The 25,316-nt window shown below is 48.6% G+C and overlaps 1 long non-coding RNA gene across 4 annotated transcripts; it reads left to right on the top strand.

Annotated features, from left to right (window-relative positions):
• Nucleotides 1–14,653: 14,653 nt before the first annotated feature.
• Nucleotides 14,654–16,526, top strand: LOC149370558 (uncharacterized). 4 transcript variants are annotated; one of them, XR_016291473.1, is made up of 5 exons: nucleotides 14,654–14,785; nucleotides 15,357–15,413; nucleotides 15,526–15,676; nucleotides 15,815–15,979; nucleotides 16,348–16,526. It is a non-coding gene; the product is annotated as an uncharacterized LOC149370558 (long non-coding RNA). The 4 variants fall into 4 exon arrangements; XR_016291469.1 differs by lacking the exon at nucleotides 14,654–14,785 and having other exon boundaries at nucleotides 14,822–15,413; nucleotides 16,348–16,522; XR_016291477.1 differs by lacking the exon at nucleotides 14,654–14,785 and having other exon boundaries at nucleotides 14,822–15,413; nucleotides 15,526–15,641; nucleotides 16,348–16,521.
• Nucleotides 16,527–25,316: the final 8,790 nt, after the last annotated feature.

The following is a 25,316-nucleotide window of genomic DNA, read 5'->3' on the forward strand; positions in this document are numbered from 1 at the left end:
CGACAGGGAAAGGGAGAGGATAGTAAGGAGAAGTATAGAGGGGAGCGACAGCAAGAAAGGACAGGGGAGAGCTTTGTACACTATTTACAAAATACAAAAGTAATCAAGTTCCCGCCACCGTTGTCTTGCCATGCCGCCGGCGCGGCGGCGACGGCGGTGCCATTTACCTGCGGTTGCGGTGGCCAACAACCTCGTCGGCGGGAGGGGGGGGGGGGGGGGAGCCACCCATTCATGTCTTTATCCCACCAGGGACACAGCGACGCAAGCGAGGGGACCATCCCTTTCTGGCTTGACAAGGAGCGCCGACCAGCCGCCTTGGGGACTGAGGGCAGAACAAATTAAGCCACTTCCCAGAACTGATAAATGAAGGCCGCTAACCCCACTGGTGAAATGTCCGGGCAGGTGCTTTGACCTTAGTGGACATGTCGTGGCAATTATCTCAGACGTCGACTCGTTTCCCCTGGTATCGAAATGAATATTGCTCGCGTAAACGTTAACATTCAAAGATTGAGTAATGGTATAACGTCTATACCTTTCGCCATTTATTTTTCAATAACAAAGCGCAAAAAAAATTTTGTGCAAATAAAATGAAAAATCGTTTGTTTCTATTTTTTCTTTTTTTATATACAGCAGTCTGTCCGCTCCCCCTAAAACCACTCTCTGTGACCGCCACTGACTGAAGTAATGTAAGGTTGTTAGTGTTGGTTATTTCTCTAAAAATGATGCAAACATCAGCGAATAGGTGAATATGAGAATCCATAAGAGAGCGGGGATCATTAATGTTAGATCAGGAACAGTAGCTAGGGTCCAAGAACTGAACCTTGTGGAACTCCGGAAGACACCTCTGTAAAACAGGTGTTATAACCGTAAGCAATAACTAATTGTGAGCGATTAAGTAGACATTCAATCCATTTCAATAAGTTACAGTCAATATTAAGATGTTTTAGTTTGTGAGCCAAAAGGTTGTGACATACATCGTCGAAAGCCTTTGAAAAATTCAGAAATATACAGCCAGTTAGTGATGATAGGTCTAGAATACAGTGCAATGCATGTGTAAACTATATTAACTGTGTTTCGCAAGAGTAAAGTTTTCGAAAACAATGTTGCGCTGACATAAAAAGTTGTTCAATGAAAGGAAGTTAACAAGGTTGGTGAATATTATATGTTTGAACATTTTGGGTCAAGTATTGGTAAGGGATATGGGACGATAATTAATAGGGGATGCTTTGCTGCCGGATTTGTAGACTGTAACCACCTTTCCGATCTTCCACTCAGTAGCAGCGTTGACTGGTCAATGCTGGAAAAGTTTGGTTAGTATAATGGGCGAATAAGCTGCAGTGCTTTTTAAGTAACGCAGTCATAACCCGGAGCGGAATGAACACTGAGTCCATCAATAAGCTTATTCACACCAGTAGGAGCAACATTTATAGGTGGCATGAAAACATAGTTGAAGTGGTGAGTTGTAGGCATATGTATACATCAGATATGGGTGTAAAGTTGTCAGTGATTACGCGGTTAAGAATCGTGACGCGAACGTCGGAAGGGATGAGGTCGCCTAACGGGTCAGATAACGCAAAACTATCGTCGGTGGAAGGATTAATGACCCGCCAGAATTTTTGACATTGGTGGTTACATGTGAGTGGAAGTGCTTTTAGCGCTTTTGAGCGCCTGAACATACATGTTGGAAGCCGCTGAATACGAAGTCCGATCGCTCACTAGTTGGCGAGAACTTTGCGATGCGGTAGAGGCTTTCTTTTTGTTAGATAAACGTTTAATGTGATTATTACACTAGGGAGCTATTGAGTGGGTGGTAGCAGTGCGTTCAGGAGTGTATTGTTCTGTGAGTTGGGTGATTATAGCTGTGAACATGCTCCAGTTGGTTTGAATGCTGCGGACACCAAAGCTATGGGAAAGCATCGATAAAAAAAAATAGTTCATTATTTATCGCCTGAAAATTTGCTCCATTGTAGTCTCGTATTATTATTTTTTTTTCTTTTTGTTAGTGTTCGGAGTGGCTAGATTAATGTCATAGTGCATTAGCAAGTGGTCGCTGATGCCTGGCAGGTATGTAATAGGTGAGACTATGTCAGATCGATTTGTCAGGATTAAATCTAGCGTATTAGCCGCGTTGGCTGTTATAGTCCCTTGTGAGCACAAATGCACTAACAAGAATACTGAGCGCACATCTAAAAATTCGCGACTTCGAGACGAGAACGGGGACATTAAAGGGGAGTTGGTATCCCATGTTATCTTCGAAAAAATTAGATCGGCAAATAAAACAATACTGAAATAGATCATGGTGCTTTGTTTTTAAGTGTTTCCATAAAAAAGTATGGCAACAGATAAGGAAAGGCTTAGGTGATCGTGATCGAGGAGGTTAGACTGAATTATAGTGCAACAGCTTGAAACAGGTCTTCACATCATTCATATATACTAGAACATTGCAGGAGCCCGGACAAAGCAAAATTACACAAATTACGTTTGAATAGAGATTATGGCAGGAAAGTGGATGAAATATAGCTAAAAGAAGAATTGTGAACCGAAGCAAAGTATGTAATGAGCCAGAAATATGCATATCAAAGAAGACACTGCACTGAGAAAATGGACAGCATGAAATAAATGAGCAGCACAAGTGCAGCGTACAGGCCTTTATCAAAGAATTTATTTTTTGTTTATTTACCACGTCCTGGTAGTGTTAGCTCCATAAAGCATTATCAAAATTATCACAATTTTCAGTTTTATTTGCTTAGGAGAACGTTAGAGCAATAAGAACTTGGCTCATAAATGCACCTCAAATATTGCCATAAATCATCGTACTCTTCGTCCTGGGCCACAAGAGCTGGGGCTTCATGAGATAATTATTACGGTGCATTAACGAAAATTTCAACATGCCGTCAGCATGCAAAGATTTTATACTGGCGCTGAAAAACCCGCATTTTTTTAATTTTCGCTGGCAGGAGGGAGTAACTTTCTTGACTGCGCTGCTTTCTTCCTAAGCAAATGAAAGACGTGTATGCCGAGCAAAAACAATTCGAAAATATGTAGCGTAAGATATAACACTAATGCACTGTGAAGCTTGATGCCTTATTGGTCCAGTAGAGTGGAGAGCTGGGCGAGTTAATTGGTTCACGATTGTAGAAAGAAAACCAGCGCAAAAGACGGGGACACAGAACTCGGAACACAGAATACAGGAACACAGAACACAGCGTCGTCCTGTGTTCCTGTTGTGCGTCTCCGTCCTTTGCCCTTGTTTTTTTTTCCTTAATTGGCCATGCACTTGTGGCAATTTAAGTGCACTTCCTGTGAATTTTGCACAAAAGTAGTGTATTTTTGCATTCACCTTTTTTACACGCTGAGTTGTTTTATCTTTTGGTCACTTCAGAAGGGAGGAGTTAGTATAGAAGTAATTCACTTGGAGAATACAAGGAAATATATCTTGCGATGAATTTTCTCATATTTTAATTCTGCCTGATGGGAATGCATTACGCGCCATACGGTGTTACTCACAACCAAACGCCCAAGGCTCTAAGTTGGGCAAAACATGTATCATATATGTGGAAGTGCGAATATGGCTGTGGTGCGCTGGGCGTCTTGCATGCACAGCAGGAAGTGATTTGTGTCTAGACCATCCAGGAGGGCATGTACAAGGACGGGAGGATAGTACAAACGCTAAAAAAAAAAGCTAGCTGGGGCTAGAAACGCATTTTTCGTTCTAGCAAGTACCAACGTTGGGGCAAAGCAACCAGTTTTGGGCGCCTTGTAAGAAGAAAGGATGGTTCTGGGAAGCGGAGGCAGGGCTGCGTACGGCGCATGCGAGGTCGCGGGGTCACGGAGTAGCGCTGCAGCAGCACATCGGGAAAAGGTTAAATTCTTCCACTCGCCACTCGCAGCGCACCGCAGAGCCGGCAGCCTTCTCTCTTGTCCGCCTACCCGGCAGGTTCCGGCCGGGGAGACGGACAATAGTCGCGGGCGAGAGCGAAGGAGGGGGGGGGGGGGGGGCCACCACATGAAAGGCATTAGAAGAATGTCACTGGCGCCTCCACTACGGCTCAGCTTGTACTATTCTGGCGCAGTGCTGTGTTTCGCCGTAATCGCTTGTCAGCAAAGTGAACACAGCACCGTGCCTTCCCGTGAATAGTACAAGCAGGGACGTCGCGGCCACATCGGCATTCGCAGTATAGCGCCGCCCTGTCGCTTATTTGCTCGCTTATCCTCTAACAAGTCAAAAAGTCTTCCTGTTGTGGCACGCCATCCATGGCTTACGACACCACGTCTGTCATTCCCCTTCATACTTCAAGCGTTTCTCTTGCTATGGAAGTATTAGCCGTTGCGGCCACCAATTCAAGCAGCGAGAAAAATTTCAGCGCCGCAGGATTCGTAATGAAAGAGCGCCGCTCTTGTTTCGATCAAGCCATCATCAATGAACAACTTGCATATTTAGAGTGATAAATCTATACCTTTATGCGTTGTGTCTTGTGTATAATCCCAAACTGTGATCTGGAATGCGAGGTCAAAATTTGAATGTCATTGAAATAAACTCATTTTCCTGAAATTCTCTTTTTGTGTCGTCGCCGCTTTGCAGGTCGGGCCGAGCACGAGCGTGCTCAGGGTCCTTCAGTGTCGGGCCGGGCTTCCTGTCGGTAGGTTAAGTCCCGGGCCGGGCGCGGGTTCGAAATTGCGGCCCGTGCACAGCTCTATTCAGAAACCTAATCACATTTCCTTTTGTGAAAAAAGAGCTATGTGCAGAGTTTAAATGGTGCAAGTATGAAGCTACAATGAAGTCAATTACCAAACACATCGAAACATCAGTTGTGATGCCTGAAAAAAGACGTACTGCAACATATAAATACTTAAGTCTCGATAAGCAGGAATACTGAAGGGGAATAAAAACAGTTTTCTTTTGTTCGGGCTCACGCACCTGCTACAAACATATTCTTTATACATAGCAATAAAACTTGAAATAACTGTTTAAGAAGCCTTTTGGTCAAAGTATAGCTAAGTATGACTGAAAGGAGTCCGCAAGAAATGCACGGAAGCAGGCATGCAGTGTGACAGCGCAGCGCGACAGGTGCGCTTTTTAATCTCGCGCGCGCACTGAAGAACATGGGTTTATGGTTTATTGGGGTTTTAACGTCGCAAAACGAGTCAGGCTATGAGGGACGCCGTAGTGAAAGGGGTTCGGAGATTTCGACCACCTGGGGTTCTTTAACGTGCACTGACATCGCACAGTACACGGGCCTCTAGAATTTAGCCTCCATCGAAATTCGACCACCCCGACCGGGATCGAACCCGCGTCTTTCGGATCAGCGGCCCGCGGCGGGTCGAAAGACATGACGGGGACACGCCGAGGAGGCAACGCTGCAGTGCACGCTGCCTCCTCGCCTCTCGGCTCCTCGCGAGCAGCCCCGTCCGCTGACGAGCGGTGGCGGGGGAAAATCTAGGGAAAACATGCCTGTCCACAACCGGACATGACGTCATTAAATATCACGTGACCTATGACGTCACGCGTATGACGTCATATTTTTTTGACCAATCAGCGTTTCCAGCCTGCCGTCCCGCAAACGCTTGTAGCGAAGGCGCCGAGTGGCCCGATCGACTGCGAGCACGCGAGCAGCGGCGTCTCAATGTTGTCATGACAACGCCGGATGTGACGTTGCAGACAAGCAGCGCAACTAGCGGCCGATGCGTCTACGTACGCTGAAATGGAAATACGCGGCCCGGATGATGTACTATCGTGCGCAAAAGTGGAGAGACCACAGCCATAGAGAAAGATATTGGTAAAGAGCGGACACTCCCATAGGGCCCAGCGGCCCATTTGACTGCAGGGCACCAAGCGGGCGGAGTCTCATAACATCCGGTTTTGGTTTCAGGCGCGCGCAGTTTGAATCAACGTTGGTTTGAATGGCTGCATCATAGAGTTTCTTACTATTACCTAGAGGGAAAGCTAGCGGCGCTGCACTTCAGCCACCATGGACGCCCAAAGCATCATGGGGCGGTGAGCTACTTGTTGCGGCACAGTCGTAATTTTTTGGGAACATGCAGTGGCACTACTAAGACGTTTCATTCCGAAAACGCTGTTCGTGTGTGCGCAGACGACTTTCGCGCGAACGCACTGGGCAAAACCCATAGTAGTGAAACCGCGACGACACACGACGCCAATAAAAGGTTTCACTTTTCCGAAATGCCATTAAAAAACCTCTTATAGTATTTATGCAACATCTTTTTTGAAAACATATTTACTTTTAAAAGTGCGCCTGTTAATTACGAAATATTAGTTTTTATAGTGTGCACTACTTGGCCAATTGGAGAGCGAGTCGTCTCTTATTTTGGGCAAACTTTGCACTTAAATGCTTTTCTGCTCGTTTGTTGCAATCATTAGACAAAATATTGAATGTTAGGACGTTTGTAGTTACCAAACAGCTTTATTTTTCTATTATTTTTTGGCCAAAAGTTGCAGTTCCGCAACAAGTAGCTCACCGCCCCATGATGCTTTGAGCGCCCATGATGGCTGAAGTGGTCTCGAGGGGTCGCCATGCAAACTCCCATAGACAGGCTGCCAGCTTTCCCTCTAGGTAATAGTAAGAAACTCTATGGGCTGCATGCGCTGCGCCTTGCTGCCTGGGACGACTTCCGGTTCCGGTTTCAGGGGCGCGCGGTTTGAATGTTAGCATACGCCGCGCCCCGCTGCGCCGTTGGCAGCGTATAATTAAATAGATTTCGAGTGCTTTTGACCAGCCATGAACGCAGCTGCATCACAGCCTTTGCCAAATATTAGCACTCCACAAAAGACACCAGGTTTTGTGTGAAATGAGAACATTTATTTTGTGCAACATAAACAAAGCCGTGGGATGCGGAAGAAGATGGTTCCTGGCCTCCTGCTGAAGGTGTACCTGTTGCGGCACCACGGCACACAGCAGGTGTTGCCGACGGGTGGCATCACCTGAAAAATTCGCAAGTATGGTCATTCTCAGTCTCCTTATATTGTAACTCTGTAAACAGTGAAAAGGTGCGAAAGCGGCGAGGGAACGAAATTACGAGCGTAGTAAACATGTTTTTGCGAAACTCGCGTGCTGAACGTCGTTGCGCAAAGTACAATACACATACCGTACTACACGGCAGATACCAATCAGCTTTTTGCAAGCATTTCTACATTCCCCGACGTTATTGTCTACCTTCTAAAACCTATAGGTGGACAGCAGAGTACGCGGTTTGTTCGAGAATATTTCATACAAAGACGGCCACAACACGGACTACGGACCAGAAGTACACAATGTGTTAGGAGCACTGAGAAATACACTGGTGCAACGTATGTTTTAAGAAGCATAGAAAATTAAACTATCGGCGCAACAGTTCTTGGTTTTCAAGCTCTTTAGAGTTTAGAAAGCCCGACGCGGTGCCCTTTTTTGCCGGTTTTCAAAAGCGCATCCCTGTTACAGTGCACTAGATCCCTGTGTTGTCAATGCACGGGCGAAATGTGCGTTTCCACGAGCGCAGATAACGGACTCTTTCACACGTACTATCGGGCCGGAATGAAACGCGAACACGGGAACGCGTGGCCTGTGGCTAATTTTGGTACAGCGCGCGCCGTCTAGCAGCGTCCGCGATAAGCTGCTGACGTGTGCACTGGGTTGGTGGCTTCTTCCCCAGCCGCTCGGTGTGCAGCTATTGTCCCTAGAAGTGCAGCCTTCGCTCGACTTGCCGCGGTTTGGCAATCCCCGTCTAGCTCCAGCATGGCGCTAGCCGTGTTGCCTCGATACCGACACTCGCCAGTCCACAATCTGGGCCAGCGGGATGACGTTGCGGTTTTCTCTTTCTTTGATGACCGCGTTATCTCTCAGCGCGATCTCTCGGCCATTAGACAGCCGGATGACCTCTGTCATGAACGTGCTAGTGACGGCGGCTTCGGCGTTATGTCTGTTTAATTTTTGCATCACATACATTTCAGTAAAACTTCATTTGTCCAATATTTGTGCAATTCACTTGCTTGAGCAATTTCAGTTGTGCTGTGAATAAAAGAGTGAATTAATTAAGAGTCAATAAAACTAAATTAAATTGGGAAACTTTTTTTTACGGCACCTCAGTGGCTTTGGCAAGTGGCTTTTAATTCCAATGTCGTGGGCTCGATCCAGGTGGCGCCGGTCGTATATCAATTAAGAAGAGATACAAAACCGCCCGTACGCTGTGCGATGTAAGCGCACTTTAAAGAAACCTAAGTGGTCTAAATTAAAATTAGCCTTCTTCTATGGAATCCGTCATAGCCTCTGCGACATTTCAGAAAGTTTAACTAAAATTGTCGCATTTTTTTTTACGCATACACACAAGATCGACCTGAGCCTTCGACATCCTGCCGAAGCAGATATCGTTTGCACGATCATAACCGACCTCATTGGGCAGTCAAGCTTCATCATTGCACTGAGAAGTAACGCAGTAGTTAGGAGGAGCAAAACCCACATCGTCATCCTGCTAGCCGGGACCGGAGTCATGACGTCGGATTCAAAGCGATGTGGCTGGGGCCATGCCGGTGCTAGACGGGGATTGCCAAACTCGGCAAGTCGAGCAAAGGCTGCATAGGGAAGAAGCCACCAACCCACTGCACACGTCAGCAGCTTATCGCGGACGCTGCTAGACTGCGCGCGCTGTATAGGAGGTATTCACATGACGTCATCCGCAAGGGGCGCTAGCGGACGGCGCGGCATTCGCCATGTTGGTGGTCGCGCGCGCGGCCGCCGCAGCCAGCCGCAGCGTTAAATAGCTGGTGATGTGTGAAATGTGAGTGTATTTCGCGTCTCGCATTAGATAATTACTGTCCGGCCCGTAACACCGCGTTACTGAGAGGGTGTTCTGTGAACTGCGCGAAGCAGAAAAGAGCGGCCACGCTCAAAAGGTTCTACTTTGTGAAAATGTCGGCGCGTAAGAAAGCGGAGGCGCCGGCGCAGTGTGAGACGTACAGGGTCAATCACACTTAGCGTGAACACGGCTCCGCGTGGCACCGCGCTCCGCGAAGCGCCGCTTGCAGGAAGCGGCGGTGGATTCTCGGGCAGGCGCAGAGAGCGCGATGGGCGGGGCCACCAGCGCGTCGTCTGCTTCTGCGCGAGGTCTGCTGTCGTGTGGAGTAGAGCACTGCACGGGCCTCAATTTGAGGCCCGAGCCCGGCCCGGGCCCGAGACCTGAAGCCCGAGCCCGGCCCAGGCCCGCGGCTTCAAGCCCGGGCCCGGCCCGGGCCCGATAAATTATCGCTCTAGTGAGCCCGGCCCGGCCCGTGAATCCCGGAGTGAAGCCCAGCCCGGGCCCGGCCCGGCCCGTTTCACAGTAACGCTTGAGGTATACTGCTCACTCTGAGCAAGCTAGTAGACTGCTACTACACCGATAAGGAACTGGCCGACAAAGGTTCTGAAACCGCAGTTTGGCTTCCAGAAAGTTGGTTCTTTTTAACCCAGAAGGAAGTGATGAAGAGTAGTTCTCGGCAGGCCCGTCTTTTGGAGAGTGATCTCATGTAGGTGGGCAAAGATAAACTCGGAAGTTCCGAGAGCCAAATAAAAAGGGCTGCATCACGCGTATTAGTCTACTCTGCGTTCACCCATGATTCTAATCAGTTATATTCTGCCGCCCGGCCGCGAAGTATAAATATTAAAGCTGCCTAGCAAGCAGTAGGATGACATTTTTTTATTGAACTGATCTTACAGGTTGAGCTCATAGCCGAACTGGTCACCTTTCAGCAGAAACGAAAAGCTGAAATGCTTGAGTATTTCATGCTATGTGCTTGAAGACCATAAGCGTCCTAAACTAATATGTTCTTCCCTAATGCACTTCTAATAGTGTATGGTATGTTTTGGGAACGCGAATGATCAATGGCCAATTAAGGCTGGTTGAAGTTTACTCTTACTGCACCGTGGCGTGGAAATAAGGAAATAAACAAGTCAATGAATAAAGCTTAGCTTTTTCTCAGCGCGTACTATAACTCATAGCTCATCCGTGTCGCTGCTTCAATGCCGCAGTTGTGCACTTCACTCCGCAATATTGAATGAAAAGTCGGACACCAGCCGTTTCTGTACGGACCCAAGCCTGGCTCGGGCCCACAGCTTTAAGCCCGAGCCCGGCCCGGGACCGCAACTTCAGGCCCGGGCCCGGCCCAGGCCCGGCAAAATAAATCATGTCCCGGCCCGGCCCGCGGGCCGGGCCGGGCCCGGGCTTTCGGGCTGGCCTGAGCCCTTGCAGTGCACTAGTGTGGAGTGTCGCCGCGAAGAGCGCTTGCCTGAGGTGCTGACGGGAAATCGTCGACTGTTTCAGACCGATCAAAATGCTCGTTACGCAGCACACACTTCTCTAAAACGGTAGCTCAACATTACTAAAACTCTCTTGGCGTGTAATAAGACAGTTGCACGGCCCTGATGTCATACTGTAGGAATGCGAAATGGCTGGTGAATGGCAGCCGCATGTCGCGCTCCCTTCCTCGCCTATCTCTCAGGAACAGCGAGGAGAAAAAAAAGAGTTCGAATTGCTTCTTTGTTTTGTTTCGAACGAGTCCGATGCATGAAATTATCACATGAGGCATGTTTATCTCCGAGTTCTACTACTGCATTTCAGTGATCGTTACACGCGAATGTAGTCGACCTGAGTTTCCAGACTAGAAGCCACCGAAGACAAGCAAATGGCTGAAAAAATATCTGCAAAATGATCACGCAACGCGGAGTGCCGCATTCTTCAAGTCATTGCGCTGTCTCGGCCGGGAGTCGGCACTGATGGTGAGGTTAGATCACTTCGAAAACCACGGTGGCTGCATGTAGTGCGCTTGCACGAGAAAAAAATGCTAGGCGTTGTTATTAAGGGTAACTATTCGATGTGGCAGAAAGAGGCGTCGTGGTTATCGCTCTGATCGAGACCAAGCGCCGCTGGCGGCTAGCCAGCCGAGTCAGCGCAATGAGCTGCAGAATGGCGCACTCGCGGAAAGATTGTGTGATGAGTTTGCAGAAATTTTAGGCAGTCATCGACTTATCACTGGCAGCTTTCAGTCAGAAATTGCAGCCCCTAAATGCAGTAGCAGTTAATCTGTGAACACAGAACCACGTCGTAATGTCTTGTGTTCCAGAGGAGCAAAGAGTACAAATTGTGGAAAAGTGTGTGCTGCGTAACGAGCATTTTGATCGGTCTGAAACAGTCGACGATTTCCCGTCAGCACCTCAGGCAAGCGCTCTTCGCGGTGACACTCCACACGACAGCAGACGACGCGCAGAAGCAGACGACGCGCTGGTGGCCCCGCCCATCGCGCTCTCTGCGCCTGCCCGAGAATCCACCGCCGCTTCCTGCGGGCGCTGCAAGCGGCGCTTCGCGGAGCGCGGTGCCACGCGGAGCCGTGTTCACGCTAAGTGTGATTGACCCTGTACGTACAGGACTGCTGCCGCGCGTTGAATTCACCGATATCGAGGCCCACCTTGTGCACGGCTTAAGTTTGCTGGCAGGCCAAGGAATTAAAGGATATAAACCTATGAGAGGGTACAATTACTTGACAAGCGGGTGAGTCCAAGAGCCATGCTGAGGGTGCTGACGTCCGCGGTGCCGACGGCCGAAGTGCCGTTTTTGAAGAGGTGAGTAATTCGAAGGGTCTGTTCACTTAGCTGTAGCTTAACTTGTCATCTCTATCTGCTGAAAGTGACGTGTTACTACTGAATCTAGCGGAATGGCTGCACACTGCGTTGCTGCGAAAGCGCTAGACGTCTTGTGCATACGAAGCAGCGCTGCGTAGCTACAATCAAAACTGCAAAACATTCTCGCTGTGTCTGCCGTTCGTGCTGCGAGCGCATGGCAGTATTTGTTTCGCCGTTCTGTCGTGTAAATAAGGCAGCTATGACGCTTTGCCTTTCTGCTGAAAGACCGTCTGAGAAGCGTCAGCAGTTCGCGGACTATAGGCGCTTGAATTATCAATTTCTGCGGCGGCAGTTTTGGAATTTTGGTAATTAATCGTGCTGTTTATCCACGATGTGCCCGGCATGACTAGCTGACAGTTATCAACTGATATTAAAAGCTGCAAGTCGTGTACATTCTTGCGTGCAGCGCAGCCAGCCAGTTTTGCTGCCGAGTTGAGGCAGCTCGGCTATATCACGGCGCAGAAGAATTCTGCTGCAAACTTGATGCACAATACGCGCTCCACAAAGAAAAGTGGTCGCTGACGCATTCAACAACGTAAAAATATGTTACGGATCACTAACAGTTCAGGCCGGGTACCTCACGGCGCACCGTGACACTGCGCGAGCTGGCCTGAAACGACCGCAAACATGGCGCGCTTGCCGCGACGACGCTCGCGCCATCTGGTAGCGCGGCCTCAGTGAATACCTCCTATACCAAAATTAGCCACAGGCCACGCTTTCCCGTGTTCGCGTTTCATTCCGGCCCGATAGTACATACATACATACATACTATAAGAGTAAGGTTTTTGAGCTTTTCGTGCGTCATCTTTTTTTTCCACCAGTCTTGAAAACTACGGTCCCGTACTTGCTGCGCGGGAACGGTCGTCTTCGCCGTTCGCCCACTTTAAAAAAGTACATTTTAACCTTACACCGACAAATGTCACCCATAAGAAGTTACATATTGTCGGGGGCCATACAAAAACGTGACGTCCCGAGAAAGCGCGAAACCAAGCAAAACTAACCGCTAGGCACAGCGCGTCGGGCCACAGGCCGTGGGCAGGTTTTTTTTTTTTGTTTCTACGCACCGACCGGCGAGGCTGCATCATGCAGCATCATTCCTCCCGCCGCTCCCGCCACGGCGTAGCATGACACAGCGTGCGCCCTTCACAACTGCGCCGGCGTACCAAGCTAGAGTGCTCGAAATGCAGCGTAATTTTGCATAAAGTGCTTGAAATGTAGCGTACTTTTGCAAAAACAAAACATTCCTTCCTTGACGTTGTCACAAACTGCAACAATGCCGTGAACAACAGCCGGCTGGCCACAGAGCGAGCGCGCCGCTTCACGAACTGCAGACAGGCAACGGCGGCCGGCGCGGCCGCCTAAATTGCATGCAATACAGCGTACTTCCACAAATAAACATTTCTCACCTTGCCGCCGTCATAAACAGGAGGAGTTCTGCGTCGAAGGGCAAGTGAGACGAAAAAAATTGCGGTCTGCCCGCACGAACAAATACGCCGCACGCTTTCACGCGCACAAAACAGCCCCCACGATGCCCCGTTGTCTGCTGCTCGGATGGGTCTGAGCGGTCTGGGCCGCCGCGCCGGCATGCGCCGGCTACCTGCCCACGCGCGTGCGCGCGTTTAGAGACTGGTGGCGCCATCCTGGAGGCGGCAGATTATCTATTGGAGGAGGAGGATTGCGCGTCATTTCCTGGGGCCAGATTTCGCCGAGTGTCCGCTCTTTACCAATATCTTTCTCTATTGCTGAATTCCAATGGCAGATCGAGACCGCTCCGTAGGATCGCGTACGGAGCGCGTAGCTTCGCCACCTCCCATTTTGCGATTGGAATGCGAGTGCTCTCTCGGGAGCGCGACGCCAGCGCCGCAGCGGCGAGCCGCGAAACTAGGCGCGCCGCCGGAGCGGACGCCCTGCTAGCTTCCGTGTTCGAGTCCGACCAGCGCCTGTCCGACAGGAGTTGCGCGAGGCGTGATCTCTGCGTTGACAGACGCCGTCTCGGCGAAACAAAAAGGAGGTAGTACGAAGGCCGGAATGTAAAGCCAAAACCAAAGCGCATGTACAGGATGGTCCACCCTCCCACGAAACACAAAACGTCTTACGAACGTCTCAGAACAGCTTCAAATGACTACAAACGTCTTGCGCTGTGTTCAAACGTCTCATAGATGTCGACAAGAAGAAGTTTCCTCTGCGACGTTTCTTAAACATCTGCAGTCAGACGTTTGCTGTGAAACTTCTGTGAAACATCTGTAGTCAGATGTTTTTCTAGACTTGTTTCTAACACGTGGAACTTGAGACCACGTCAAGGAGATGCGCCAGTAATCAGCAGAGAGTTGCCACCGTGGATTAAACATGCTGTAAATCACGGCACATAAATTAGATGGTTCGCCTGCTTGACGTTTCGAAGAGCAGGCGCGCCGGTGCAAAGACCGCTCTTTGTATTCGAACACAGAAAGCGCGTTTTCTCCTACGGAGCCCGAATCACGTTCCACATCGAGTACAGCTAACCCGCCACTCGTAAGGCTGGATTTAGGTAACATACAATTGCCCTGAAAGCCGACGCGAGTGAAAAAATTTGCTTCGTGTTGCGAACGCCTCTGTTACGCCTCGGCGAGCTGGCGGCAGCATGCGGATTGACATGCGCAGCGCACGCTGCCTTCGCCGCCTTCACCGGGCTCGCTCGCGCAGTTTATCGCGCAGATCACCCGCGCGCTATCTTTTCGTGGCGGCGTATCTTGGAGCCAATCTTTCTTGAGTCACGCCGCAGCTTGCTGCTTGTTGTCGCTCCGCACGGTGGCGATGCAGTATAGTTTGCCAAAGTGGTTTTAGCCGTTTAAAGCAGAAAAAAATCTTAGTGGAAGCTGCAAGTGCTTAGTTTTACATGAAAGTATTAGATTCAATTTGTTTTTTGGTTCTTTGATGATTTGTTTATTTTTACGTTTAGAAATTTAGTACTTCATTTGGTCATTTGGCGTTGCAGAGGCTAGCGATAGCTACGCGCGCGAAGCGGATGCTGTGCACGTTATAGTACGTTTCGCTGCGCACTTTTTTCCGCGCTGGTTGGCACTTCACGCCGCTCCAGTTTGCATTTTCCTCTTTTTCTGCGGTATCGTTTACTACCTGAGATGTGAGCCTCGTTTTCCGGAAAAGTAAGTAACCTTCCATATCTCTTCTGTGGTGAAAGTGTCGGCTTTGCCGGCTGAGCCACTAACGCGCCTGATTGAACCTTTGGTTTACAAATCACAAAACAGTATCAGCCAGTGTTTTACATACCAAAGTGCAGCGTTGAATGTATTAAAACAGGGCATTTGCATGTATTTGAGCTTTTGTTAAGTGGATACAACTAGGCTGCTATCGCATGCGAGTTGCTTTCTTTACCAAGGCGATGACAAGGTGAACGGTATTCTTGCCAAGGACTCTCATCTGGCCACCTGTGTGCTCCAATTCTCCTTGCTGTGATTGCCGTCAGTGAAACTCGCGTTAAAAAGGCTTTGGTTATCTTAACTGCGTCAAGATTTTATTTCATTGCGATTGAGAGCCCCGGCACAAAGGTAGTTTACTCAGTGGTGCTGCTCTGTATGTGTGCAGGCTGTTTTGACAGTGCAGTGAAGTACTACGGCTCTTTGCAGGCATGGCAGCTTTTATTTTTCGGAAAACCATTGCACCGTGCACAGCTGGCGTTGTCCCTACTTCACTGTGTACATTTCGTTTTGGGTACAGGCTGTTCAACAGTGGTTTTCAGAGGACCTCCTTGCCTGCTCAACTTCTCAAGTTTTGGTAAGCACGCTTTGCAACTCCTTCCTTTTCTTTCACTTCATGATTTCTTGTATAGGTCTAGGCTCTTTGCTAATGTTCATTCCACAAGCCCCATTATTTGTTTGCCCTTTAGAACTCCAACTATTGGCCGGAGGAGCAAGGACCTGGTCTAGTTTCACGCAAATTAATCGAAGCACCTTGTACTTGGTTGTTCAGACGACTTGGCCTGGAGATTGTTTCAGTTCTGAGGTGGGAACCTGGACTAATGCTTCTTGTGCAGTGGTGTAAGTAATCTCTTGCAGTGGTGTAAGCAATCTCTTGCCCACTGTTTGTGCTTCATCGTACAGATTAGAAAGGGCTTCTTTGGCAATGCAGTGTTAGAAACCTTATACACACTCACTTTTATTTGTCTTATCTTTCAGATGTGCCCTGTGTGGCTGTCAAGTTAAGGTCCAAGATTTAACACATCTCTGGTGTTTACTGAAGTGATGCAGGCATTACCAGGACAGCAGCATCTCTGCTATGTTTTCATGCGACGGTGCAAGATGTCAAACATCAACCACTTTTGATTCAGCCACATCTTGCAGGTAAGAGAAAGCCTGTTTGCAAGATGCCGCTTAGGAGGTTCTATGAGTACAGTGTGCATCACAGTAAGGCAGTGCACTTGCTATTGACTGCTTGGCTTTGTGTCCATGCACGCTGTTTGGATTTTGCTTCTGTTAAAGGCCTCCACAGTGATTGACTTCTTGAGTTTATGGTGAGCCGTAGCACTCTGCTGAAATGCCGCTTGCAGTGACATCATATGCATCTATGTTTTTAATTAGCTTATTTTATTGCCTGTGCTGTCACTCCTTGCCATTTCCTGGTCTTATTTGCTTCCGACTCCTCATTGGCCATTCTACATGCACCTGACTGACTGTGCTTTTGGTTACTCTAATATTTTTCACTCCTGCAGGCTGCTGAACAGAGCTGGATTTGACTTCCCCTTGTTACCGTCTAGTTGGCATCCTCCTTGCAAGAAAAGCGATTTTTGGAACACCTAGCGAGCTCTTCAGTGTCATCCACATCCCGCCATCCAAGTGCTTACCGCTCCATGGCTTCGAGCATTAATTTCCTGGTCCCTTTCTTTTTTTGTGTGGGTGTATGCACTGGATTCAATAAAGAGTAACGCAGTGACTGAAAAGTGTGCTAGCACATACATTTATGACTCATTACTACAGCCATACATCCCTTGTAATGTGGGCTCATTGAGTTCATTTTTGAGTGGTGTATACCAGAAAAATGAACTATAACATTTTTAAAGCTTTAGAGGGTTTAAAGGCAGCACTAAAATCAGTCTTGAAATGCGTAAAATAATACAGGCACCCATTTCGGAAAAAAAAGGAACGTCTAAAAAAATTCTAGAAAAGTTCTACCTCAGAAGTTTTCTAGCCGTATACAAGCGTAGCGTTAGCAGAGCTAATAGAGGGCTAGTAAACGTCTAAGTCTAAAAAACTGCTTAGGTGAAACTTCTTCTAGATGTCAAGCTTTTTTTTCCGAGACTTTTTTTAGACGTCTATTAGCGCTTTTTGTGTTTCGTGGGCTCCGTGAACACGCGAGTATGCGGCCGCGGTCTTCGGAGAGCCAGTGAGCCTGTCCCTACCGTTCACGAAAGAAGTGGCGGACGACGCGCAGGCAAGTCGCTCGCTGCTCGATTTTCCAGCCTTGCGACTGCGAGACGCAAGCCGCTGAACCAATCAGCGAGACAGTCGAGCTTTCGGCAACGACGCCGCCCGCGGACACGCCGAGCGACGAACTGCGCTGCCCCCCGGACGTTTCTCCCTGACTGCCGTAGTCGTCGCTAAGCCTAAATGTTTTTCATCGATGCCGCAGCTGAGGGCGCTTCGTAACTGGCCAGCGCTGTAGTAAAGGTGCTACTCGCGTCACCATTTTACTGTGTTCCTCGTCTCATAATAAAATAAAGACATGATCGATTTCTGCGACGCCTCCAGCAGCGGAGCTAGCAGACAGCAGGCCAGCCGCACTGGGCGTCAGGAAGAAATTTGCTTGTATCGCAGTTATCACTTCTACCAGCAACTCGGTATTGGCCAACGATCCTCAAAAATGATTCATTTGTTACATTCCTCTACTCCAGGGCTTGTTATGAACGCGAACAAACAATATTAGCGCATTTTTCTGACGCCGGCGGCAGGCATATACAGGCCGGCAGCTTCACACTCGCTGTCCGTTTCAGACGAATCTTCAATGCTGGACTCTGAGCTTTCAGTGCCCGAGTCGGAACTGTCACTTCCATGAAGCAAAATTAGTGCCGCACGGCTCGAAGCAAGATCATTGCCGTCCACTGTTGACTGGAAAGTGTCCGGCTCGCCCGGCTCACCACGTAGCGACGACAGGAACGAAGCGTCTGCTGCCGGTCGCGACCGGAAGCAGACGCGGCGGACAAAAAAAAAACGTCACGCGAGGCTCCGGTCAAATCTGCCGATTTCGGCGGATCAAGTATTGCTGCTCCACGGAGCGATCCGGGATTTACGCCTGATCCCGATCTGCCATTGGAACATACAACTCGCGCTCCCATTTTACCATTGGAATACGACTGATCCAAACCGAGCAGAAAAACTTGATCCCGACCTGCCATTGGAATTCAACATATGCCACAGCTTCGAAGGCAGGAGCGGCTGCGGGGCCGCACCACGGCGCTGCTATCTCGCGCTGCGCGCTCGCTTCGAGATAGCCTCGCGTGGCGCAAAACTGTTCCCTCGCTCTCGGGCTGGTGCTTATCGTGACTGACAAACTTCTAGTGCGTCGTTCGGCTCTTCTGCTGCTGACGATCGCGTCGAAGGGGAGCGCGCTTCGCAAGGAATTCAGCAATAGCGCAGTGGCGCTTTAGTGAAGCAAGCGGGCGGTGACGTTGCGTCCACTCACTTCACTCCGCAGCGGCAAAGGCCATTCTAATTGTAGTTGCAGCGAGGTTTCGTATTTTCTCCCCACAGAAACAATAGTGGTTTATTTTAAAGCAGTAGCGTTAATAACCGCATGCCGAAAATAATGGTCATCGGCGTGGGTCGTCTCGAGCGTTTCAAGCCTTGTCAGCATTCTGCATCTTTCGTATCCAAAACCCCGTGCTTTATTGAGACGCCTTGGTGAACAGGCCAGCAAGTTTAGGGCAGACGCATTGCACATTTAGGCACACGCCGTCCTATGGCGCTGACAAAAGACCTGATCACAGCGCGTGGAATCTCTCCACTTTTCCCTACTTCCGATCTAGAGGAACTCACCCACCGAATGACACAGCGCAAAATGCAACACTGCCTAACGGTAGCCATTCACGACTGAAGACCCTAATAGTAATCATTTTTTGAAATGCGCTTTCCGGTTCATGGAGATAAAGCTTGTTCCACATCGCTGATTTGACTACGCTAGCACCTCGATTAGAAGGGGAAAATATCGTGCAGTCGTGTTCGCAAATCAACATAAAAACATACAACTCTTCTTTCTGTGGGGAGAAAATATGAAACGTCGCTGCAACTACAATTAGAATGGCCTTTGCCGCTGCGGAGTGAAGTGAGTGGACGCAACGTCACCGCCCGCTTGCTTCACTAAAGCGCCACTGCGCTACTCCTGAATTCCTTGCGATGCGCGCTCCCCTTCGACGCGATCGTCAGCAGCAGAAGAGCTGAACGACGCACTAGAAGTTTCTCAGTCGTGATAAGCACCAGCCGGAGAGCGAGGGAGTTTTGCGTCACGCGAGGCAATCTCGCAGCGAGCGCGCAGCGGGAGATAGCAGCGCCGCGGTGCGGCCCCGCAGCCGCTCCTGCCTTCGAAGCCGTGGTCTCTCCACTTTTGCGCACGATAGTACATTATCAAATGCTTGCCCACCTGTCCGAAGCTGCTGTAGCAGCACTTCTGCAATTTTTCAACAAGATATGGGTGTCCGGAAAGATGCCGGAGGCGTGGAAAAAAGCAGTTATCGTACCGTTCTTAAAACCTGGAAAGCCGCCCACCTCTCCTAATAGTTATAGGCCCATAGCTCTCACAAGTTGTATAGCAAAATCATTTGAAAGTGTGCTCAACGTTAGGCTCATGTTCATTCTTGAATCACGCGAACTCCTTGACATCCACCAGTGCGGATTTAAAAAAGGATGTTCGACAACTGACCATCTCGTCCGCTTAGAAAACACAGTCCGAGAGGCATTCATACATCAACAACACTGTCTGGCAGTCTTCTTTGACATGGAGAAGGCATATGATAACACATGGAGATATGGCATTCTACGCGCGACTTGGCAGATCTTGGCATCCGCGGTATGATGTTGAACTGCCTGAAGGATTTCCTGTCAGACCGGTCTTTCCAGGTGCGCCTGGGTGCAACCCTTTCGCAGAGCTTTGACCAGGAGAATGGGGTACCGCAGGGCTGTATCCTAAGTACCACTCTTTTTGTAGTGAAAATGAATTCTATAGCGAAAATAATTCCCAACTCCATTATGTATTCCGTGTATGTCGACGACCTTCAGATTGCTTGCACGTCCTCCAGCCTGTCAACGTGTGAGAGGCAGGTACAACTCACATTAAACAAGCTAGCAATCTGGGCAGACAAAAATGGGTTCAAGTTCTCTCCACAGAAAAGAGTGGCTGTTGTTTTCTCGCTTAAAAGAGGCTTGCCGATCGATCCGAGCTTAAACCTAAATGTAGCCACACTACCGGTAAAACAAGAACATAAATTTTTAGGAATAACATTTGATAAAAACTTACATTTTTGCCGCACATAAACAACTTGAAAGTAAAGGCCTCCCGTGCAATAAATATTCTTAAAGTACTCTCAAGGAAACGCTGGGGATCTGACAGAGCATGCCTACTTCACATCTACCGTTCTCTAGTGCGCTCATGTCTAGATTATGGGTGTATAGTGTACGGCTCGGCAAGGCCTTCATATCTCAAATGTTGATGATCTTCAAATAGCGTACACCTCCATGAACCTCTCAACATGTGAACGACAAATACAGCTCACGTTAAACAAACTGGCAATTTGGGCTGAAAGAAATGATTTCAAGTTTTCCCCTCAAAAAACAGTCGCCGTTCCTTTTCACTGAAGAGAGGCTTACAGGCCGACCCCACACTCCACTTAAATGAAACAGTACTGCCTATGAAAAAGGACCATAAATTTTTGGGCGTAACATTTGACACGAAACTTACGTTCCTACCCCACATAAATAACCTAAAAAAGAAAGCCACTAAATCACTGAACATATTGAAAGTACTGTCTCGAAAACACTGGGGGTCTGATAGAGCATGCCTCCTACACATCTATCGCTCCTTGACACGTTCCATCTTTGACTACGGATGCGTAGTGTACGGATCAGCACGGTCGTCATATCTGAAGAGACTAGACCCCACGCATAACTCAGGCCATCGCCTTTCATGCGGCGCTTACAGAACATCGCCCATAACCAGTCTCTACGTCGAGACATATGAACCCCCGCTAGAAGTCAGAAGAAACGCCTTTACATGTACATATGTTTTCAAAGTGCGATCCTTGCCAAAACACATCTGTTATTCCATCGTAACAAAGTGCCCCTCTAGAATAATATTCGGGAACAAACCACAAGCTACCAGGCCTCTGATGTTAAGGTTCGAAGAGATATGCCAGAATCTTGGCATAGCTGACACATTACCTAACATTGCTCAAAGACAGGACCCACTTGCCCCATGGAATACTTTTCACACCGACTGCGATCTCACGCTTACACAGTTCCAAAAAGCACAAACTCCCTCACAACACATCATCCAAGAATTCCTCGCACTCGAGGAAAGGTACAGTGGCCTTGAAACTTTTTATACTGACGGTTCAAAAACAGCCAATTGTGTTGGAAGTGCCGTAGTACAAGGAAGATGGGAAAAATTAATAAGACTTCCGCAGTATGCATCCATCTTCACTGCTGAATGTTATGCCATCTGGGTTGCGGTAGAGAAAATATTAAACGAGAACATAAGCAATAGCTCTATTTTCACAGACTCGCTCAGTGTACTCACAGCGCTTCACATCAGAAATGCAGTCACGCCACTACTCGGCGACATCATACACAACATAATAACAGCCACTGCCCACGGACTAAACGTCAAATTCTGCTGGGTCCCTAGTCACGTCGGTATAAAAGGGAATGAAAGAGCAGATGTATGCGCAGCTCAAGCCCGGAACAAACAAATCGAGAAAGTAAATTTACCTTTTAAAGATTACATGAAATTAGTACATTTTAAACTAAGGGATAAATGGCAGGCAACATGGAATAATACAATAAATAATAAACTCCACTTGGTTAAGCCTGTGTTGGGCGAATGGAAAACATGTACTCACCAGGAACGAATTAAGGAAGTCATTTTATGCCTTCTTCGCATAGGACACACACACCTCACACACAACTTCATACTAACAAAACAAGACAAACCTATATGTGACGCATGCGGAGACGACCTCACCGTAAACCATTTGCTATACTCATGTCGAAAGCTCGAAACACTGAGGAAGAAACATTCCACACGGTTTTACAATGAACAAATCCCTTTTCATCTATCACTGGTTTTGGGAGAGAATGCACTCGTCGACTTGTCCTGCACATTTAACTTTTTACAAGAAGCAAATATTCTAAACAAACTTGTGGTCTCTGGTTCAGACCAGACGCATGACACGGGACCACGCAAGCACAGTATGCAAAAACACTCTCCTTTATTCGTCACAGTGAAGCCACTTATATAGGAAATCATATTGAATGACGATGACGATATGTACACTGAAAGAAACGAAACTGAAACAAGAAAGAAGGATACAACATCGCCTCACGCTTGAAAATACAACATAGTTATTTACGACAACCAAAATAGCACGAACTAAACACTGATTGTTCAGGTAAAGAAAACCCAAATCTTTCTACAGGTCGGCGTACCCTAGTGCTTCGACGCAAAGGTTGCTCCACCGAATCCTCTAAAGGAGCAACCACTTCTTCAGTAACTTCAGCCCTTGTTTCCGGCAATCGCAACAATTCACCCTGTTCAGCGCCTGCGCGGCTTTCAGGCCCAGCGGTACCCGAGTAGTGATGAGGTAATTCCCATGCCCATTGTTCTATTGTCTGCGATTGATTGCAGGGAACCCGAACTAGTTTAGACGCGTTCCAGCAACGACCGTCGCTCATCAAAAAGCTATTTTTGCCTTTTCTGCCGACAATCTTGAAAGGTCCCATGTAATTTACCGACGCTTTCCCACCGCCTGCTGGCTTGCGTACACGAACGAAGTCCCCTACTCTAAAGGCTGGTCTTTTCGCACCTCGCCTCCTGTCCGTATACTGTTTTGCATACATCTGCTTCGCCTTAACCCTACCAGGAACATTTTTATTCGAACCGGCATGGACACCCTCTCTTGTCGGCAAACCCACTGTATTGAGTCTTGTCCTTGGCTGACGCCCGTGGAGCAACTTAGCTGGCGACACACCCGTTGTCGCATGCGGCGTGGACCTATATATGCCGAGATAGTCAACCACAGCAGCCTGGAGGGGCCGTTGTTCCAATCGGGCAACCTGCATGAAATCTTTCAGCACGCGATTAAAACGTTCAGTTGCGCCGTTTCCCTGTGGATAGTACAGAGAAGAACAACGATGCGCAATACTCCTCTCTCTCAAGAATGTTTCAAACATTTGCGATCTAAACTGAGGCCCATTATCTGTGACAATTTCTTCCGGATAGCCTTCTCGGCTGAACACAGTCTGCAAAAAATCGACCACACTCTGTGATGTTACTGTAGATGAAAAGGCAACCTCAGGCCACTTGGAATGATAATCGATCAGCGATATCATGTACCTACAGTTTGAAGGGGCCCAGTGAATCGGTCCCACTATATCCATTGCTAACTTCTGCCATGGTAGCTCTGTAAACGTCACCGGCTGCAACGGTGCAAACGACGGTTTAGCGGACTTGTCCGCGGCCTGGCAGATATGACAAAAATGAATTGCTTCTTCTACCTGTTTATTCAAACGCGGCCACCAGTAAAGATCACGTAGTCTCTGCTTCGTCCTCACAATTCCTGGGTGACCTTAGTGCGCAAAACCAACCAGGAGCGAGGTCAATTCACTCGGAACAACTACCTGCTCGCCGTGCATCAAAAGGCCATCAACGAAATAAAGCTCTTCCCGCACGTTAAAATACGCCATTACTTCCGCTGGCAAAGCTTTTCTAGGCGCCCAACCATGTACCACGTACACAACAACCTGTTGCAGTGTGCTGTCTGCAGCAGTGGCCACCTGCAGCCGTTCCTTTGTTAGGCACTCTGATACAACGGACACAATTTCTTCCTGCATCGTCTGCTGCGAATCACAGTCAAGAGGTAGGCGTGAAAGCGCATCGGCCACGACATTTTGCGATCCCTTTTGGTACTCTATGTCGAAGTTATAATACAAAAGTCGAGCTGACCGTCTGGATATACGCAAAGGTCGGCGTCCTGTACCGGCAGCTGAAAGTAACGTCACCAGTGCCTGGTGGTCCGTACGTAACAAATTTTCAACCCCACAAGTAGACGTATGTGCCAGCGCTCGCACGCGAAGAGACAAGCAAGGGCCTCACGTTCCCCAGCGGAGTACTTCCGCTCAGCAGGAGTCAGGGCACGTGATGCGAAGGCCACCTTGCGTACACTGTCGAAGAGACAAGCAAGGGCCTCACGTTCCCCAGCGGAGTACTTCCGCTCAGCAGGAGTCAGGGCACGTGATGCGAAGGCCACCGTGCGTACACTCACCATCGCGTTGCTGAAGAACGGCTCCCAGACCCTTATCAGAAGCAGCTGTCGTAACAATTACATCAAGGTCTGGGTTAAACATTTGTATGACTGGGCTTGAAGACAAAGCTGTCTTAACAAGCTGGAAGCTACGCTCAGCCTCATCATCCCACGTGAACTGTTGACTAGACCGCAGGAGCCTTCTAAGCGGCTCGACGAGATCAGCAAATCGCGGCACAAACCGAGCATAGTAACCAGCGAGACCCAAAAATGACCTCAAAGTGGCAACATCGTGAGGAGCAGGCACTTTCACAATATCGTCAACCTTAGACTGCAATGGTGTGAGCCCTTTTGAGCTCACCGTATGCCCTAAAAAGGATAGTTCTGAAACAGCAACTGTGCATTTCTGGTTGAGCTTCAAACCTGAATCACCAATGCGTTTTAGCACCTGGTGTAGATTCTTGTGGTGCTCCTCACGTGTCTTGCCCCACACAATCACATCATCAATGTAACAAAGTACGCCTTTACAATCTTTCAAAATATGCTGCATCATTCTTTGAAAGGCTGAAGGGGCAGATGCAAGGCCAAAACAAACTCTCTTAAAACGAAACAATCCTTCGTGTATGGTAAAGGTGGTTAGTCCCCGACTTTCCGGAGTCAGTTCTAGCTGGTGGTATGCCGACGCTAAGTCGAGCTTTGAGAAGCACGTTCCTCCAGCTAGTTCATAAAGTAATTCATCTGTATGCGGAAGAGGAAAAGCATCGGCAATTACTGCCTTGTTCACTTGACGTAGGTCCACACACAACCTAATTGAACCGTCCTTCTTCCTCACGACGACGATCGGTGAAATCCACTCCGATGCGTCGACAGGTTCAATTATATCTTCGGCCAGCAGGCGTTGTATCTCTACCGATACCTGTTGCCGTAGCGTGAGCAGCAGGCGTCGGAGTTTCGCAACGACTGGTTTTACAGATGAACGGCAGTTAACATGGTGAACAAAGCCTTTCACATGCCCTAACTGTTCCGTGAACAAGTGCGCAAACTGGTGCGTAAATTCTGAAGGCAGTGAATCAGGGCATGTCACCTGGCAGCAATTCAAGGTTGAGCCGTTGATAGTGATTCCCAGGCTCCGAACGGCATCAAGCCCCAGCAGCGAAGTGCCCTTGGTTGTGACA

This window comes from Amblyomma mixtum, chromosome 1 (genome assembly GCF_055824585.1).
Source record: "Amblyomma mixtum isolate Tamu chromosome 1, ASM5582458v1, whole genome shotgun sequence".
Classification (NCBI taxonomy): domain Eukaryota; kingdom Metazoa; phylum Arthropoda; class Arachnida; order Ixodida; family Ixodidae; genus Amblyomma; species Amblyomma mixtum.